At 47.1% G+C, this 18942-nt stretch overlaps 1 long non-coding RNA gene across 2 annotated transcripts in view; it reads right to left on the bottom strand.

The window, feature by feature from the left end:
• Nucleotides 1–12390, bottom strand: part of LOC114118717 (uncharacterized) — an 81311-nt gene extending 68921 nt beyond the window's left edge. For both annotated transcript variants that reach the window (XR_003591886.3, XR_003591887.3), the window contains exon 1: nucleotides 12071–12390. This is a non-coding gene — a long non-coding RNA (uncharacterized LOC114118717). The remainder of the gene's footprint in view (nucleotides 1–12070) is intronic.
• Nucleotides 12391–18942: the final 6552 nt, after the last annotated feature.

Below are 18942 nucleotides of genomic sequence, written 5' to 3'. Positions count from 1 at the left end.
GGATCCCAGAAGCCTCATTTCTCCCCTGGCTGGGGTCCTGACCTCCCCCTGCTCTGAGCTCCTGGGTGGAGTTTGGCTCTGACCAGGGGACCCTCCAAGCCGCTCCTTCTTTCCCTGGGGTTCATGGAGGGTTCACAGGAGCAGACAGACCCCGTAGGGCTCCTGCACAGATGGGAAATGGGGCCATCTCAGGCTCCAGCCCAGGGGTGGGCCCCAGAGCTCCAGCTGGAAACCCCATTTGGGGGCTGCAGGGATGTGTGTGAAACTGCTCCCTGGGTGGCTCAGGGTGTGCAGCTCGGAGAACAAACTGTTGTCTCTGCCATAAATCCCCTCAGCCATAAAGCCCCTTCCCCCCTGACCCCTTGGCTGGGGTGAGCAACTGAGGGCAGGGCAAGGCAGGGTGATGACCTCCTGACTCCAGGGCCACTGGCCTCCCGGCCCACCAGGCCGCTCCTTTCAAGGCCTCCTGAGCCCGCACAGGGCCCTAACTCTGTGGGACGCAGGCCTGGCCTGGGAGTCGGAAATGCTGGTTCAAGGCCCGGCTGTGCCCTGGCTCCCCTTCAGGTCATTCTCCCCATCTGTATCTCAGTCTCCTCTTGGCAAATCGTTTTTGAGAACCCCAGTCTTTCCTCTGGAGGGGAGAGTGGGGACAGATGAAGGGGTAGTTTCATTAGCAAGCTCCACCGTCACTGAACCTCTCTGGGACTCAGGTTCCCCACCTAGAAAATTGGGGTGATGTTAAGACCCACATCAAGGTGCTGTGTGGACAAAACGAGACACTAAACTAGGTCCTGCCAGCAAAGCCCAGAATCCAAGGCTTTTGAGCAAAGTCTTTTGAAAGAAAAGTGTATCCTTTGGTAAAAATATTAAAGGAGCTAGAATTGTTATTAAACACTTTGACGACCAGGAAAAATGTGATTCATGATGATTTTGTGAACTGCCTTGGAAATGACATGATATGTTTTGTAGTGCTTCGTTTTCCTAGGATTTTTATTAATTTATTTTATAAATGTGTATACTCTATAAAAATTAATGCACGTGGTGCAAAACTAAGAATGAGAAGTCAGCCATCTTCACACCCAAATTTCCCAGTGACCTAGATTCCAACCAGTATTAACAATTTTCTTTATTCTTCCAGAGAACGTCATCTATCTATCTATATATATATGGGGAAGGGGCTTCCCAGGTGGTACTGGTGGTAAAGAACCCACCTGACGATGCAGGAAACATAAAAAGACATGGGTTCAACCTCTGGGTCAGGAAGATCCCCCGGAGGAGGGCATGGCAACCCACTCCAGTATTCTTGCCTGGAGAATCCCATGCACAGAGGAGCTAGTGGGCTACGGTCCATGGGGTCACAGAGTCGGACATGACTGAAGTGACTTAGCATGCACATACATATATAGAAAGATACGGGAGGAAGCCAAACACACTGATGAATAATTGAGGTCACTGACGTGAACGGCAGGGACCTTGAGAAGCGTGGAAGGTTGAGGATGCTCAGAGGAATCCGTGATGCGTCGTGGAGATCTCCCCTTTCAGCCCCACGGCGCTCACTCCCCAGCTCCCACAGGGCCACCTGAGGAGGGCGCAGAACCAAGCCCCTCCCCAGGACCAGCCCTCAGCCTCGCCAAAGGCCACACCCCTCTCAGGGCAGCCCCCGTCCAAACACCGGCCTCCTTGGTTCAGGTCCAAGCGCCCCAGAGATGGCCGTGGGATTGGGAGGCCTTCGAGTCCAGCGCAAGGCCACCCGTTTCCCCTCTGCCCAGGCACGCTCTCACCCCCTGAGAGGACTCCCAGCCGTGCAGCAGTGGGGCGAGCCCAGAAACGCTCACTGGTGTTTTGAGAGGTTGGGAAAAGCAGTCACTACAACAATCCTGAAGCAGATGGCGTGGCCAAGCATCATGATATCAGAAAGTTACCGGCTGTTAATCAGACCAGGCAAACAAGAAGTGGCGAGTATACTGGAGACTTTGGTGAGAAGCCTGCTGAACAGAGAGTGGGAGAGAAACTATGAAGATTTGGGGACCCGCCACGTGAGCGCTAGTTTAAGGGCCCAGTCGTCTGGGAGCATGCTGAGTCAACGCCCTTGACACTAAAGAACCACTTACTGCATCTCACAGCTCCCACCATGAAGAAGGGAGTTCAGCGCCTGGTAAGACCCTTTAGGTTCTAGAGGCAGCAGGTTTCACGCTGGGAAATACTGTTCTGCTTCATCTACCAAGTCAACATGAAGCTGGGCTGTGCGTGGGGGGCAAGGAAACAAATTAATTAATACAATTATTTTTAAGTGGGGGAAAGGACAATATAGGGGTAGGGGAGAAAGAGGTACAGACTATTAGGTATAAAATAAGCTATAAGTATGTATCATGCAGCTCAGGGAATATAACCAATATTTTACAATAACCACAAATGGAGTATAACTTTAAAAAATAATGGCTCACTGTGTGGTACACCTGTACGTGTAACATTGTATGGCAACTATACTTCAGGAAAAACAATAAAATAAAAATAACAAATAAAAAGCCCCCAAATGGCCTATGGCTTAACCAAAGACAATCTTATTTCTCATGCATGTCAAGTCCCATGATGGTGCGGGGTTGGTGGCTCTGCTTCACGGAGTCACCCAGGGACCCAGGATTTTCCATCCTGTGGGTCTAGCATCTCCTAGGGCTTGAGTCTTTTGAATCGTCTGCAAATGGCCAGGAAATAAAAGAAGCCAGAGACACAAAGGCTCCTGCAGGGCTCTGCACTGCTGTGGACCCGTCTCTCCCACCCACACTCCAGGACCTGAACCTCTTCACGGCCTCACTTAGCTGCAAGGGAGTGTGGAAATGTAGTCCAGCTGTGAGTCCGGGGGATAAGAGGAAACAGATTTGGAGCACAGTTCACCAGTCTCTGCCCCAGGCTTTGAGCAGGGAGGCCACCACTATGCTTGGCACACAGCTAAGGGCTTGGAAGGCCTCACTGGTGCCTGCCTCCCTGTAGAGCTAACATTTAGCTAGGACTTCCAGTTCAGAGGACTGTTGGCAGCCAATGGCTGCTCTGCTGGGCCAGACTCTGTCCTGTCATTCACCGTACTGAACACCGCCTTCCGTCCCCTGGCTTAGAATGTTTCCCATAATCGCTCAGCATCTGATGCTGGAATTAGACCCTCAGAGGTGAACACAGGCTCTGCCCTTCGCTGGGTGACTTTGCTCAAGTCACTTAACCTTGACTTTGTCTTGCTTAGCGGGGCGCTGTGAGTCAATGGAATCAGAGGAGAGACCACGCATGTTGAGCCCAGTGCCTGGAGCACACCAAGGACTCAATTTGGTGTCGTTCTCCCTTTTTCCTACAAAACCAGTGTTTACTCTCGGAGCCTTCCTGGGTTAAGATGTATTTGGATATTAATTTAGCCCCAGTGTAAGTACACTAGGTCGAATCTCACAATCAGGAGACGAGTGAAAGTCTTCCGGGATATAGATTAGCTCAAAGCTGCTTCGTCCTAGCTGTGTGTAGAATCACCTGGGGGTCTTTTAATTTGGCATCACTCTGCTTCTAACTCTGGCCAACCAGTTCAGGTATCCTAACCCAGAAATATCAGCAAAGGAAAAATCTAGAAAGAATCTGAGTCAGAGCTGAGGGGCAGGCAGAGAAATGGGATCTGGAACCATTACCTATTCTATCAAAGGAGTGAGAGTGTGTTATTCAAGCCTCAGCAGAGAGAAGGGGGTCAGTGGGGCTTGAGGAAGCTCCCTCTTGACCTCCACTCAGCTCCTCCCAGGCATGGGGCCGCAGGCTTGCTCTGCCCTTTTCTCTGGAAGCCCCGCTCCCTAGTTGTCCTGCCTCCAGCCAGCCCCCTCTGATCCATGCTTCACAATTCCTGTCCAGGGGAAATCCTTCTAAAGCACAGCCTTGACTTTCAACCCTATCTGCAGTCCTGCCGTGGCCCTCACCATGTTCGGAGTGGACCTAAGCCCTTGCAGGTCTGCACAATTCACCTTGACCTTGAGCCCTGTCTGCCTTTGTGCCCCTCAGTACACTCCTCCCCTCCCACACACACACACCACTTGCTGCCTATGCTCCACTCCGAGCTTCTTTGGGTTTCCAGAAAACGCCAGGCACTCGCTTTCTCTCTCACTCTGAGGTTTAGCACGTCCTGGTCCTGTGGGCTGAAATGCTGTTCCCCACCCCCACCCAGTTAATTCCGACTCATTCTGCAGAGCCCGACCTTAAATTTCATCTCTGCCAGGAAGCATAACCATGCTTACCAGAGATTTTGTGTTAAGTGACCCCCACTCACCCACTTCTACAGCCCTCTGCCCCTTCCCAATTCCAAACGCCAGTTTATTCTGAATGAACACAGTGGTATTATAATAGTACTCTGTGTTATAATTTGAGATGCCTCAACATTCAACTTCAGCCTCAGAATTCAACCCAAATATACTATTTGGCTTCAGCCTTGGTCTCTGCTTTGTAAAGCCAGTAACCAAATGCCAACTTCACAGTCATTTTTGGCATCCCTAAATTGTGTGTGATAAATGGTCATGTAATCATGTAGGTTTCCCAACGTGTCCAATCATTGTAACGACATCAGTAATTCTTAGAAGACACACCATTGATAATATCTAAACCTTTGCTTCTGAACATAGGCAATGATTCCAAATATAACTCCGAGTGAAAATTGCCTTGGAGGATTTATGTCTTATTGGTCAAAGAATGATGTATTATTACTAGCTCAAAAGCCTGTAATAACTCATGGCAGTTGTGAGCACTGTTCATTTTATGTACAAAAACAAGCATTAGGAAAGCTCACATAGTTAGTTAAGTTCAGTTCAGTTCAGTTCAGTTCAGTCGCTCAGTCATGTCCGACTCTTTGCTACCCCATGAATCGCAGCACGCCAGGCCTCCCTGTCCATCACCAACTCCTGGAGTTCACTCAGACTCGCGTCCATCAAGTCAGTGATGCCATCCAGCCATCTCATCCTCGGTCGTCCCCTTCTCCTCCTGCCCCCAACCCCTCCCAGCATCAGAGTCTTTCCCAATGAGTCAACACTTCCCATGAGGTGGCCAAAGTACTGGACTTTCAGCTTCAGCATCATTCCTTCCAAAGAAATCCCAGGGTTGATCTCCTTCAGAATGGACTGGTTGGATCTCCTTGCAGTCCAAGGGACTCTCAAGAGTCTTCTCCAACACCACAGTTCAAAAGCATCAATTCTTCAGCGCTCAGCCTTCTTCACAGTCCAACTCTCACATCCATATATGACTACTGGAAAAACCTAGACGGACCTTAGCCGGCAAAGAAATGTCTCTGCTTTTGAATATGCTATCTAGGTTGGTCATAACTTTTCTTCCAAGGAGTAAGCATCTTTTAATTTCATGGCTACAATTACCATCTGCAGTGATTTTGGAGCCCCCCAAAATAAAGTCTGACACTGTTTCCACTGTTTCTCCATCTATAGTTAAGGTTAACAAATTGACAGCAAATGGGAATCAACTCTCACTTTTCTGCGTATCTTGGGAGCCGAGGCTCTGGATTATGTTTTCAGTCCTGGAGGATGGATGGTGTCTCCCTCCACAGCAGCGGACACTTGTCTACTATCCAGTAGAACAAAGAAAGTGTCTTCCTCCAGGGCAACAGTCAGGCAAGGTTTCTGCCCACTAAAAGGATCTAAATCCCCCTACTTCAGGCTACTCAGCTGTGGCACAAACCGACTGCCTGTACAGCATTCACCTGGCCTTTCCACATCTGCCCACATCAGTGACATTCATGCTGCCTGCTGAATCAATGTACTTGGATTGTTCTTTGACCCAGGAGGCCTGTGTCTTCTGCCAGCCTCCATGAAGCCCTGCAGGCCAGCCTGTTACCTTACAAGTAGATAACATCTCAGACCCTTTACAGTTCTTGACAACGGTTTATTTGAATTTTTTTATAATGTCAGATTTTTAAAAATTCTACTTATTGATTTATTTTTGGCGGTGCTGAGTCTTCGTTGCTGCACGCAGGCTCTTCTCTCCTTGCAGCGAGCGGGGTCTTCTCCGCCGTGGTGTGTGCGCGTCTCACTGTGGTGCTTCTCTTGTCGCGCAGGCTCCGTAGCTGTGCTGCACAAGCGTAGCTGCTCTGAGACATGTGCGAGCTTCCCAGACCAGAGAGGGGAGTCTGTGTCCCCTGCCTTGGCAAGATTCCTACCCACTGTACTGCCAGGGAAGTCTTATTTGAATATGAAGACAGAGTTTGTCTGTGGTCAGTTTCCCTGGGAAACTGGCTCTGAGATGGATACATAGATGGAGAGACGGAGGAGAAAAGGAAGAATTCCTCTCAGGTGTTCAGACAGGAGAGGTGACTTATCATCCATGCAGGTCTGGGGAAGAGAGGCCTGTATGAAGCAGTAGACAGTGGATAAATTCTCACATGCGGCTGCCGGACCCAGCACTTCTCCTGTTTCCAATCTGGCACTGGCCGTCTCCAAAGAGGGCTGCGATTAAACCCAGCTGAACCCTAAGCCCCGAGGATGGGAACTTGACAAATCCTGCACCCCAACTGACAGGCAGATGGGGTTGTCAACCATAGAGAAGGAGGGCTGCAAAAAATCAGGGTACAGACCACCCCCCTGGGCTCAACACTTGAATCAGGGGATTAAGCACATGACTATTTTTAGCCAGGTGAAATTTGTGAAAAGCAGACAAGGCTCAAAATGCAGAAGAAACCTGCTTTGAATTTGCAGAGCAGACCTCCATGAGAGCAGAGGGGGGCTTACTAGGGAGCTCCTTTTCTAAGAGAAGGAGATAGAGGAAATTTGAGAAAAAAGGTAGGGGAGGGCTCACCCCCACTGGACTCCCACCATGGGTCAGGCAAGATGTTGAGAGGCTTAGAAATGACATCTCCAAACTCCAGTCACCCCTCCACCACCTCCACATGCAAGGACCACCTATATGTCGCTCCTGCTGAGGATGCAAACTCTGATCAATAGGAATAATAACAGCAAAGGGACCAGCAAACTCTATAAAGGAGCAGATAATAAATATCTTGGGTTTGTGGCCATATGGTCTTGTCCCACAATTCTGCTCTGCCATTGTGGTGTGACAATAGACCATCTGTAAACAAACGCATGGGGTTGTGTGCCAATAAAACTTTATTTGTATAAATAAAATATATTTTATTTTGGACTGGTTTTGGCACACAGGCCATAGTTTGCCCACCCAAATATCAAATAAGTTTACAAAATATTGTGTAGCATGTTTTATTCTTTATGTGTTTTATTGAAGTATAATTGATTTAAATGCTGTGTTAATTTCTGTACAAGAAAGTGATTCGGATATACATATGTGCTTTTTCGTATTCTTTTGCATTATGGTTTATCACAGCATATTGAATATAGCCCCCTGTTATTCAGTAGTACCTTATGGTTAATCTGTAGCCTGCTTTAAATATAAGCATTGAAAAAACTGAAGATTTTTAAGCCCACAAAATGCAAGATAGCCCCAAGATAATTTTAGGGCTTTAAAAAATTATCAGTCCATATAGTATTATAGGCAAGGCAGTGTAATAAATGGTGAGATGAAATCTCTTGTTTTTAAATCCCATCAGGGTGGTTCTGGGGCAGTATATAGGGTGGCCAGATTGAATACAGGATACCCAGTAAAATTCAAGGTTCAGATAAACAGCAAACAATGTTTTAGTATAGCTATATCCATGCTTAATAGTTAGAAGAAACTAGAATATTTGGAACATATTTACAGGAAAAAAATATTTGTTGTGTTTCTAAAAACAACTTTATGCCTTAAATCTGGCAATTCCAACAGTATGTGAAGAGACTGTTGAACCTCTGTCTATGTTTAAGGCCCTACACGATTGCAAGGCCAGGGCCAAACGGAACTGATGTCCCCAGATTGCCAGCACCACCCTGCAGAAACTCTGAAGTCAGCACAGAGAAGCCACCTTTGGAGCGAGCGGATCTAGGTCTGTGCACAAGTTGCCTGGCCCCGAGAAGGGACCCCGTAAACTGTAGCTGCAGTTTCGCTCATTTGCAGTATCCTGCTGTTTTACTCTTCCTTCATAGACCCTATCACGGTTCTGTGATCTTGACCAAGTTCCCCAACTTTTCCTGAGCTTTTGTCTCCCCATCTGTAACATGGGGATAACAAAGGCACCTCTTGCAGGAGTTTGTGCTGTGGAATTAAATGAACTTGCCAAATAGTACAAGCTGCAAACTAATATGCTGTCAAGAGATTTTTAGTAAAACATGATAACAGCTCATTCATTCTCCCATCAAATCCTCAAAACAGAGAGGTGGCTATTAAGGTCCCCATTTCATCAATCAGGTAAACTGAGGCTCCATGAAGTGAGGTCACTCATAGGAAATAAACACCAGAGATAGATTTGAACCAGTGGCCTGACTCCAGGCATCTCAACAATAGGCAGGACTAGGCCAGATCCACACAGCCAGCCCATAAGAGGCAAGCCCGGCTATACTTTGGCCTCCATAGCCCTCAGACACCAGTCCCCACCCCTGATCTGCTGAGCAGGCTCCCAGCTGCAGGCAGCTGATGCTTGCCTGTAGAACTGGGACATTTCTAGCTGGGTCAGTTTGAACTAGAACCAGACCACCCAGGGCTTACCTGGATGCTGCAGAGAAGAGAGAGAAGAATCCCTCTGCCCCTCCAATATCCTCTTTGCTCAACCCTGAGGACTCCTTGTAGTGCCCTGGGGTGGAGAGACTTCCCGACCTTAGTCGCCCCTGGGCGTCATCCAGGCGTTATCTGATGCTTTTCTCTGGCAGCATGGGGCACACTTGAAATCATCTCATCAATTATGTGTCGTGATTTGCTTACTGTTTGTCTTCACCACAGACCTCGGAGCTCCAGAAAGCAGCAAGACTTCACCTGTGTGTTCCTGGCACAGGTAGGAACCCACTAAACACTTGTTGAAGGACAGACAAATTGAGGCAACTATCTTTTGGGCACCCTTATGTTTTAAATGGGCTTCCCAGGTGGTTCAGTGGTAAAGGACCTGCCTGCCAATGCAAGAGACACGGGTTCAATCCCTGGGTTGGAAAGATCCCCTGGAAAACAAAATGGCAACCCATACCAGTATTCTTGCATGGGAAACCCCACGGACAGGGGAGCCTGACAGGCTACAGTCCGCAGGGTCGCAAAGAGTCGGACACGCTTAGCAACTGAACAACAAACAGCAAAATACATATCCTAAACACTTGCCTTCATTTGCTCATTGCATCGTCACACCAGTTCTTTAAGACTGGAATTGGCAGATCCATTTTACAAGTGAAGAAACTGAGGTTAAGAGCCAAAGTCCTAGAAAGCACTATGACAGGGCCATTAAGAATGGGGCCTCTGCCACTTGCTGGCTGTGTAATTTGTAATGACAAATTCCAAATCTCTATGATGGGAACAATAATCTTGGCTACTTCAAAGGACCATTTGAGAATTCTCAGAGAGTAGCAGAAAGTATTCAGCCATCTGTGAACACAATAAATACCCTGCAACTACTAGTTATGCTTTTTTCTGAGTTATTAGCACAATTTTGAGGTTTAGTGGCTTGGTCGTGTCCAACTCTTTGTGACCTCATGGACTGTAGCCCGCCAGGCTCCCCAGTCCATAGGATTTTCCCAGCAAGAATACTGTAGTGGGTTGCCATTTCCTTCCCCAGGGGGTCTTCCTGACCCAGGGATTGAACCAGAGTATCTTACATATCCTGCATTGGCAGGCAGGTTCTTTATCACGGAGCCATGAGGAAGCCCATTAGCACAATACCATGTACTTGTTAGAGTTATGATTGTGCAGCTAGTACGCACAGTGTTATGATCTGACTTCACTGTCCATCCTGCTACTTCAGAGAGAAGCAAGACAACAGGGGCAGAGGTGGGGGCCTGGAGATCAGAGTCCTTTCACGGCTTCAGCTAGGCATGGTTCCACACTGGACCTTTCCCTAAAAAGGGAGACCTGGCTTTGCAGTTCCTGACTCAGTAGGCCCTGAGGGGCTGGCAGGCAGCAGGCTGGCTGAAAGCGCCACCTTTAACTGCAAGGCTGAGTCATGCCACCACCCCAGGCTGAGGAGGGGTACAGACTGCTAAGGAGAGAATGGGAAAGGGGAGGAAAGGGACAGCTCAAGGTCTGGGCTTTCCTACCCTGAGAATAGTCATTCTTCTCTCTCCTCCCTTGAACCTGGAGTGAAAGCTTGCTCGGCCCCTGGAAAAGGTGAGTCCTCCAGAGCAAGCAGCATTTCTGGGTGCACGCATCCTGGGAAAGACACAGGCGCTGGGGCAGGACCCAGCTGAGGTGAAATCCAGGCTCACCCATCCTGGATGTGTGACCTTGGACAGGTAGCTTCAAACATTGGGCCTCAGTTTTATGCACAGAATGAGCACAGAAAACACACCATACTGGGAGGCTGCAGAAATCATGTAAAACTAATGTTAAAAATACTCTTGGTAAACAGTAGGAGCTCCCTAACTTTCAGGTGGCTTTCCCTCCCCTCTCTGCGCCTACATCTGTCTCCCAGCCCCCCATCTCCCTCTAGGTCTCTTTCTCTCTCTTCCCTCCTCATTACAGGGCAGGAGTTGGAAGGAACTAGAAGACCATCTTGGAGTCAAGCCTTAGGCCCTGCAGAAGGGATCTAGGGCCAAGTATAACATCAGATTATTAAAAATGTGGATTGTAAACACCAGCATAACTGGCCAGAACACAGTGGCCACCAGACCACAGCCCAGCTGCTCCCCATGCCCAAGGCCACACCTCCTGCTGCCCCTGGATCTGGGGTGGATCCAGCTCCACAGGCACCGGGCACAGGCTGGTGTGTTTTCCCTGAGCTGAGCCCAGGGGTCCTGGCCAAACACTGTCCTCCTAGTCAGAAGGCCTGGGGAACAGCTGCAGGGTCTGTCCTCAGAGGGGTGAGGGCCTCCCACCCCGGCCTCTGAGCCTGGCCATCCATCAGGCCTGGAGGAGGTAGCCAGAGACCAGGCCCGTGGGGACTCTGCCTAACAGTGTGGTGCTTGGTGCAACCCACAGACCAGGATGGAACCCCACGCCCCCACAGAGCAGCTATGTGAGACTGAGTAAGTCATTTCACGTACTTCTCTGAGCCCCAGGCCCCTCATCTAAAAAACTGAGGATGTTCTGGGTCACCCCATCTCCAAATTGTGGAGTGAAGATTAAATGAGACCACGCATCTTAAACACAGGATCTGGGGACTTCCCTAGTGGTCTAGTGGTTAAGGCTCTGCGCTCAATGCAGGTGGTGCAGGTCCGATTCCTGATCAGGGGGACTGAGATTCCATATGCCATGTGGCCTGGCCAACACAATAAATAAATAAAGCACAGTGTCTGACAGAATTAAAGCATACCCTTTGTTAAGCCCCAGGCTCAACAAGATTGAGGCTGGAGATTAAGATGCCATCATAACTGGGTGCCCTGTGGTTACTAGAGTGGTCACTTTCGTTAGCATCCAAAGGTGAGCAGCCTGTGTGGGAATGAGTGAATGGGCTATGGAGCCAAACAGCTGGACTGGACCCCCAGCCCCGTGATGTTACCGTCGTCACTGTCCCAGCCGCGCTCCAGGAGCCCCGCCTGTAAATGGCGATACGACCTAGCTTCATGGCCTCACTTGCTCATTTGGGAAATTACTGAAATGTTTACTGAGCACCTGCTGTGTGTGTGCAGTTCTCGAGCCCATGGGCGCACCAGGCTGGGTTCTCGTCCTCCAGGTTACTGTAAAGACTCAGGGAGAAAGCGTATGGACATCGCCTGGCCTCTAGCAAGTGCCCAGTGAAGTGATCTGTCCTACACTGATGCCTGCCTGCCTCTTCCCTCCTTTGCTCCCTCCCTCCCTCCCTGCCTCCTTCCTTCTGTCCTTCCTTCTACCCCCACCCCTTCCTACCAGTAAGGCGTGAGTCAGACCCTGGCCCTCTGGGAATAATTACACCCAGTATAGGGGTAGAGGGTCCAACCCTCCCTTCCCCAAACAGGTGCCAAGACCTCCCTGGCAGGCGCAGACCATGGGGGCTGGAAGGAAACGACAGAGTCGGTGGCTGCACCAGGAGAGAAGGTTTAGGAAAACAACCCACTCGAGTTACCTTCTAAATGACTAAAGCTTTGGCCCGGAGCTTCCTCGCAGCGCCGGAGCTCTCTGCCCCTCTGGTCCGGGAGGGAAGGAGAGCGGCACCGGATGCTTCAGCGGCCCTCTCAGCGCTCCGTTCCAGCCCAGGCGCCCGGGGAAGCCCCTTTCGGGGAGGAGACGACGTGGCTCGTGCACAGGGACTGGCCCGAGGACTCCCACAGTCACGCCAGGGTCGTGACCCCGCGGAGAACCGGGCTGCGGGGTCTTCCACGGCCAAGGCCTCGCGGGCCTGCAGGCCCGTCTCGTCACCGCCCAGGCTGGCTGAAACCCGAGCCCGAGAGATAGAGCCCCGGCAGAGCCAGCCAGCTCTGTCCTAACGTAATTTAGCTGTAATCGCAGCGTGTTTTCCTTCGCTATAATTAGTAAAATGTGGTTGTTTTCTGTGTTCCTGGAAGATGTCTGAACTGGAGCCAGCTCCCCGTAGTTTTTCTGACAAGCTCTCCCCAACGGGCCCATCAGCACCACCATGGATTTCCTGACACTTTAACCCCTTCACCTGAGTCCTCCTGATTCCTCAGTGGGGGCCTCTCCCTCCTGGGGCCCCCAAGGACAAGCCCCTGGCTCAGCACAGTGCAGGGCACGCTGTAGGTACCCAGGAAATGCGGGTGGGCAGCCAGGCCATCACACCATCAACAACAACGAAAGGCATGTAGGAATGAATTCCTTGTTTAGGAATTCTACAGGATCCTCAAAGAAGTGTGTGTCGTGTGTGTGTGCAGCTGTCCACGTGTAGGTATATCCATGACAACCAGCAGAGCCGGCTCTGTGTGGGACACCAGCTATGATTCTAGGTCCCTGTGCCCACCTGATCGAGCTGGAGCCCCTGCATGTAAGCGTGAGCCCTCCTCTGTCTTGGGGCCACCCAGAGGGTACCAGAACCGATCCTGAACGTTTTGAAGACCATTTGGGAGGTGGGGACAGGGCAAAGGAAATGCAGTGCCCACGTCCTACAGTCCCCCAATCCGTTTATCACATCTTCTGCCTTGGATTATAATTAGGCACAGTTCTCAGTCTGTCCTTTCCTTCAGGCATCCAGCCAACGTTTATCTGATCCTACTGTGCTTTGCCATCTATCATTCTTGGTGGCTCTCCATTGGGTCTTCTGTAATTGGGTCTCAGGCCCCCACTTACTCATTCCGTCAATGAACATTTGTTAAATAATTACATGGACTAGACTTTGGGTTTGGGCTTTGGGTTCTTTGCTATAATTTTTACACAAAGGATTCAGGTTCATATTTTCCACCTTTGTCAAAGTCTCTCCCAACAGGAGATGTATTTAGGATAGGTCTGAGATCTTTTTATTATTATTTGATCAGTCATACAGAAAATGAAGCGGTAAGGGTACCTATCTCATAGAGTTCTTGTGTGCATTTCACATCTAAAGGCTCAACAGGTGGCACACAGGAAGTAATCATTAAATATCAGCGATGATTATTATTATTTCACAGAGTGGTGGAGCAGTGAGAGACACAGACTTAACACTGTTTCGTGACCTTAGGCAGGCTGCTTAACCTCCCTGAGGGCATTTTGAACCTGACTGATGTGTAAGGGCTCAGTAAATGTTAATTATTATGTGAGTAATTACGTGGACTTTACTTTTTCAATTGACTTGTAATTCTCGAAAATTTCCCCCCACCCCATCAACCACTTCTGCAGTCGGACCGCTAAATTTCTGTCACTGACAGAAATCAATTATCTGGGCCCCAGGACAGTGCATCAGAGAATGCTGCTCTCTGGTTGGCTGAATTAGCCTGGACCCTGAACATTCTGATTGGCTAGAACACTAGTGGGTGTGGCCTATTCTCCATACGGCACCCAGCAGCAATTGTTGGAGAGCAATATCCAAAGGTGGATTTACTTGGGTTATTTTTTTTTCAAGTTTTATTGAAATATATTACATTTACAATGTGCTGTTAGTTTCTAGTGCACATCAAGTGATACGTATATATATCTTTTTAAACATTCTCTTCCATTACAATTTGTTATAAGAAATTGTACAATTGAGTGTGTGTGCGTGTGTGTGTGCACGCACGCACGTGCCCACTCAGAGTGTCGGACTCTTTGTGACTCATGGACTGTAGCCTGCCGGGTCCTCTGTCCATGGAAGTTTCCATGAAGTAGTTTGCCATCTCCTACTCCAGGGGATCTTCCCCACCCAGAGATTGAACCTACCGGCTCTTACGCCTCCTGCATTGGTAGGCAGATTCTTTACCCTGAGAAGATATTAGGTATAGTTCCCTATATTAGGAGTTTGGGATTAAAATATACACGCTGTGAAAGTCACTCAGCCATGTCCTACTCTATACAGTCCATAGAATTCTCCAGGCCAGAATACTGGAGTGGGTAGCCTTTCCCTTCTCCAGGGGATCTTCCCAACCCAGGGATTGAACCCAGATCTCCCACACTGCAAGCGAATTCTTTACCACCTGAGCCACAAGGAAAACCCAAAATATACACACTCAGTTCAGTTCAGTTCAGTTCAGTCACTCAGTCGTGTCCGACTCTTCCTGACCCCATGAATCGCAGCACGCCAGGCCTCCCTGTCCATCACCAACTCCTGGAGTTCACTCAGACTCGCGTCCATCAAGTCAGTGATGCCATCCAGCCATCTCATCCTCTGTCATCCCCTTCTCCTCCTGCCCCCAATCCCTCCCAGCATCAAAGTCTTTTCCAATGAGTCAACTCTTCGCATGAGGTGGCCAAAGTACTAGAGCTTCAGCTTTAGCATCATTCCTTCCAAAGAAATCCCAGGGCTGATCTCCTTCAGAATGGACTGGTTGGATCTCCTTGCAGTCCAAGGGACTCTCAAGAGTCTTCTCCAACACCACAGTTCAAAAGCATCAATTCTTCGGCGCTCAGCCTTCTTCACAGTCCAACTCTCACACCCATACATACACACTGCTACTGCTGCTGCTACTGCTAAGTCACTTCAGTCGTGTCCGACTCTGTGTGATCCCATAGGTGGCAGCCCACCAGGCTCCCTCGTCCCTAGGATTCTCCAGGCAAGAACACTGGAGTGGGTTGCCATTTCCTATATATAAAATAGAGCTTCCCAGGTGGCGCTAGTGGTAAAGAATCCACCTGCGAATGCAGGAGATGCAAGAGACGTGAATTCAATCCCTGGGTCTGAAAGATCCCCTGCAACCCACTTCACTATTCTTGCCTGGAAAATTCCATGGACCAAGGAGCCTGGTGAGCTACAGTCCTTGGGGCCGCAAAGATCACAGCTGGGACACAGCTGAGCAACGCACATGGCACATACGTAAAGTAACCAACAGGAATCTACCCCATAGCACAGGGAGCTATACCTAGGTTATTGTTCTTTATCTTTTTCCGTTAAATTTTACCAGTGTCCAGCTCTACAATTTTTGCAGATAAATTCCTCCAAAACACATCTCCCTTATTAAGTGCATAAATGTGGTGTTATTTGCCCCAACGGGCACTTGAATGACTGAAATGGGAGCTTTCTTGCATGAAAAGCTAAGTTCCACATTCTCGCCTTAGGCGGGAGGGTGTTCTTGGTCCCAACACCTGGCCCTTGCTCACCTGAGAAAACTCGAGTTCTCCTCTCAATAGGGCATATCCCTCTGCCAAGACCTCCTCTGGCCAGATGCACAAAGAGATTCATTTCTGGATCATGGAACCAAATGGAGAATTTCTCCATACCATGTACTACCTCTGAGATATGAAGTGGTGGTCTTGCTTTCTCATTCATTCTTTTACTCACTCACTTACTATGCCTTTATTGCTGTCCTGAGCTCTAGGGAGACATTTAGAAGAGATACATCATGAAAAAATGATACTGAGAAAACATATAATGTGAAATGGAATTTAAAGGAAATACAGAGAACCAAAATTGAATATAAGAAAAGATTCTTCTGGACTTAGCTGGTGGTCCAGCGGTTAAGACTCAGTGTTCCCACTGGAGGGGGCGCTGGTTTGATTCCTGGTTGGGAAAAGAAGTTCCCACGTGCTGTGTGATGCAGGAAAAAAAAAAATAATTTTTTTTTTAAAAAGAAAGAATAAAGAAAAACTTTTCACCTCAGCAGTAATCATGAAACAAAGAAAAATTTTAAATTTGCCTCATCTTTTGATAAAGATTAACAAGGTTGGTATTAGTACTGAGAGTATGAGAAAACAGGCCTTGTCATTTAGTGTTAGTGGGATTGTAAACTGAACTAACATTTTTGGAAGACAATTGAACAAGTTAACATATGGAATTTATCTTAAAGTAAAACTTGGTTACAAAAAAATCCACAAGTTTGATTGAATACATCAAGGTCAATTAAAGTTATATTGTCCCTCTTTTTTTATTTGCAAATGCCTACTTTTAAAAACATAAATAAATAAAAAGACAAATCAATGTATGTCTATATGTAACCTCATTCCTTAGTCTCATACTATAGGTATGTTATAAGAATGGATATTTTACTTGGCTTCAAAATGTTTTACAGGAAAAACAATTCTTAACTGATCAAGTCCTTGCTACTAAAATGTTTGTGTTTTCATCATGACATCATATGCTTCTAAATTAATAATTTTCATTGTAGAAAAATAGAGTGAATTTATATTAGTCTTGCAAACTGATAATAGCATTGTAAATTTATGAGATGAGCTTAACAGAAAAAATATAGAAGAATATAGTTATTTTAACTATAATATTACTAACTGTAGGGTGAAAAGGGGGGGGTCCCGTTGGAGTGAACTATGTTATTATAGATTGTTACTCATAATTTCTTTTTGATCATTTCTTTAGTCTGAGGTGAAACAAGTTATTAATTAAAATTTGAAAACTCAAAAAAAAAGTAAAACTTGGGCAAAAACATAAAGAGAGAAATTTTGTTATGGCATTTATAGTAAGAAATGTAAAATAATACAAATAAATATCAAACAACATTCATTGAAGACAAAGACAGATGTTTGTGTCAATGAAAGATATCTAAAACAAAAAACGTATAAAGCAAAGTTGCAGACATAATAAATGTATATATGATATAGACAGATATTTTATAAAACACTCCAAAAGGATATGTTGCTCTTGATAGTTGTTCTTTTCATGGGATGATTTTTTTTTTAAATCAACAAACTTTATTTTAATAGCAATTTTAGGTTTACAGCAAAATCGAGTGGAAAATACAGAGTTCTTATATGTCCCTGTGCCCACACAGGCACAAGCTCTCCCACTATTAATATCCTACTCTAGAGCCACCAATTTGTTAAAATAACGGACCTATATTGACAAATCATTGCCACCCAAAGTCTATAATTTACATTAGGTTTACTTTTGGGGTTGTATACTCTGTGGGTTTGGATGTAAAATGACATGTCCTGGAAGAGGGCATGGCAACCCACTCCAGTATTCTTGCCTGGAGAATCCCCACGGACAGAGGAGCCGGGGGGGACTGCAGCCCACGGGGTCCCAAAGAGTCAGACACAACCGAGTGACTAAGCACAGCACAGCACCTAATGACATGCAGTGGCTCAGCTGGTGAAGAACCCGCCTGCCACTGCAGGAGGTGCACGGGTTCAATCCCTGGGTTGGGAAGATCTGAGGAAGGAAATGGCAACTCGCGCCAGTAGTCTTGCCTGGAAAATTCCATGGACAGAATTCCATGTAGCCTGGCGGGCTACAGTCCATGGGGTTGCAAAGAGTTGGACACAACTGATCTCACACACACACACACACACACACGCAGTGACACGTATCCACCACTATAGTATCATAAAAAATAGTTTCTCTGCCCTAAAAAGCCTCTGTGCCCCACCTGTGTATCCCTTTCATCCTCCCAACTCATGGAAATCACTAAGTGTTTTATTGTTTTATTAGTTTTGCCTTTCCAGTATGCCATATAGTTGGGATAACACAGTGTATAGCCTTTTCAGATTAACTTCTTTCATCTAGTAATATACATGTAAGGTTCCTCCCTGTCTTTTCATGGCCCATTTCTTTTTAGAAAGTGTCTGGGTGTAGCACAGTTTATTCACTCATCCACTCACCTACTGAAGGACATCTCGGTCACCTGCAAGCCTCAGCCACCACGAATCAGGCTTCTGTAAACATCCATCCACGTGCAGGTTTACACGTGAGCATAGTTTTCCATTCATTTGGGTAAATATTAAGGAGCACGACTGCTGGATCACATGGTAAGAGTAAGCTTAGTTTTATAAGAAACTGCCGACTGTGCTCCACCGTGGCTGTACCAGTGTGCATTCTTACCGGCAGTGAAATAGGTTTCCTGTTGCACGACATCCTCACCGGTATTTGGTACTGTCAGCGTTTTGGACTCTGCCGTTCTCATAGGTGTGTAGTGTTATCTCACTGTCATCTTAATTTACAGTATGTGATGTGGAATATGTATGTGATGTTAATCACCTTTTTATCTGCTTTCATATGTCTACTTGCCATCTGTATATCCTCCTTGGTGAGATGTCTGTTCAGTAGGTCTTTTGCTCATCTTTTAATTAGGCTGTTCATTTTCTTGTCATTGACGTTTAAGAGTCCTTCATTCACTGGGTTGCCCAAAGAGTTCATTTGATTTTTCCAGATGGCTCAAATAGCGCTTAGTTGTCTTTAACTTCATTCAGAACAATTTTGTTAGATTGTATTGTGGCAGCTGTCATAGCAGCATGAATTTTTTTAAAAACTTGCCAAAACTGGTAAATTTTTGTATATTGAAGATGGAAGAAAATAGCAACATTTTTAACATATTATTCTTTGTTATTTCAAGAAAGGTAAAAATGCAACTGAAATGCAAAAAAAAAAAAAAAAAAGATTTGTGTGTTGTGTGGAGAAAGTGCTGTGACTGATTGAACATGTCAAAAGTTTGT

This window comes from Ovis aries, chromosome 16, assembly GCF_016772045.2.
Source record: "Ovis aries strain OAR_USU_Benz2616 breed Rambouillet chromosome 16, ARS-UI_Ramb_v3.0, whole genome shotgun sequence".
Classification (NCBI taxonomy): domain Eukaryota; kingdom Metazoa; phylum Chordata; class Mammalia; order Artiodactyla; family Bovidae; genus Ovis; species Ovis aries.
The sequence above is the reverse complement of the archived record's forward strand: the minus strand, read 5'-3'. Positions and strand labels throughout refer to the sequence as shown.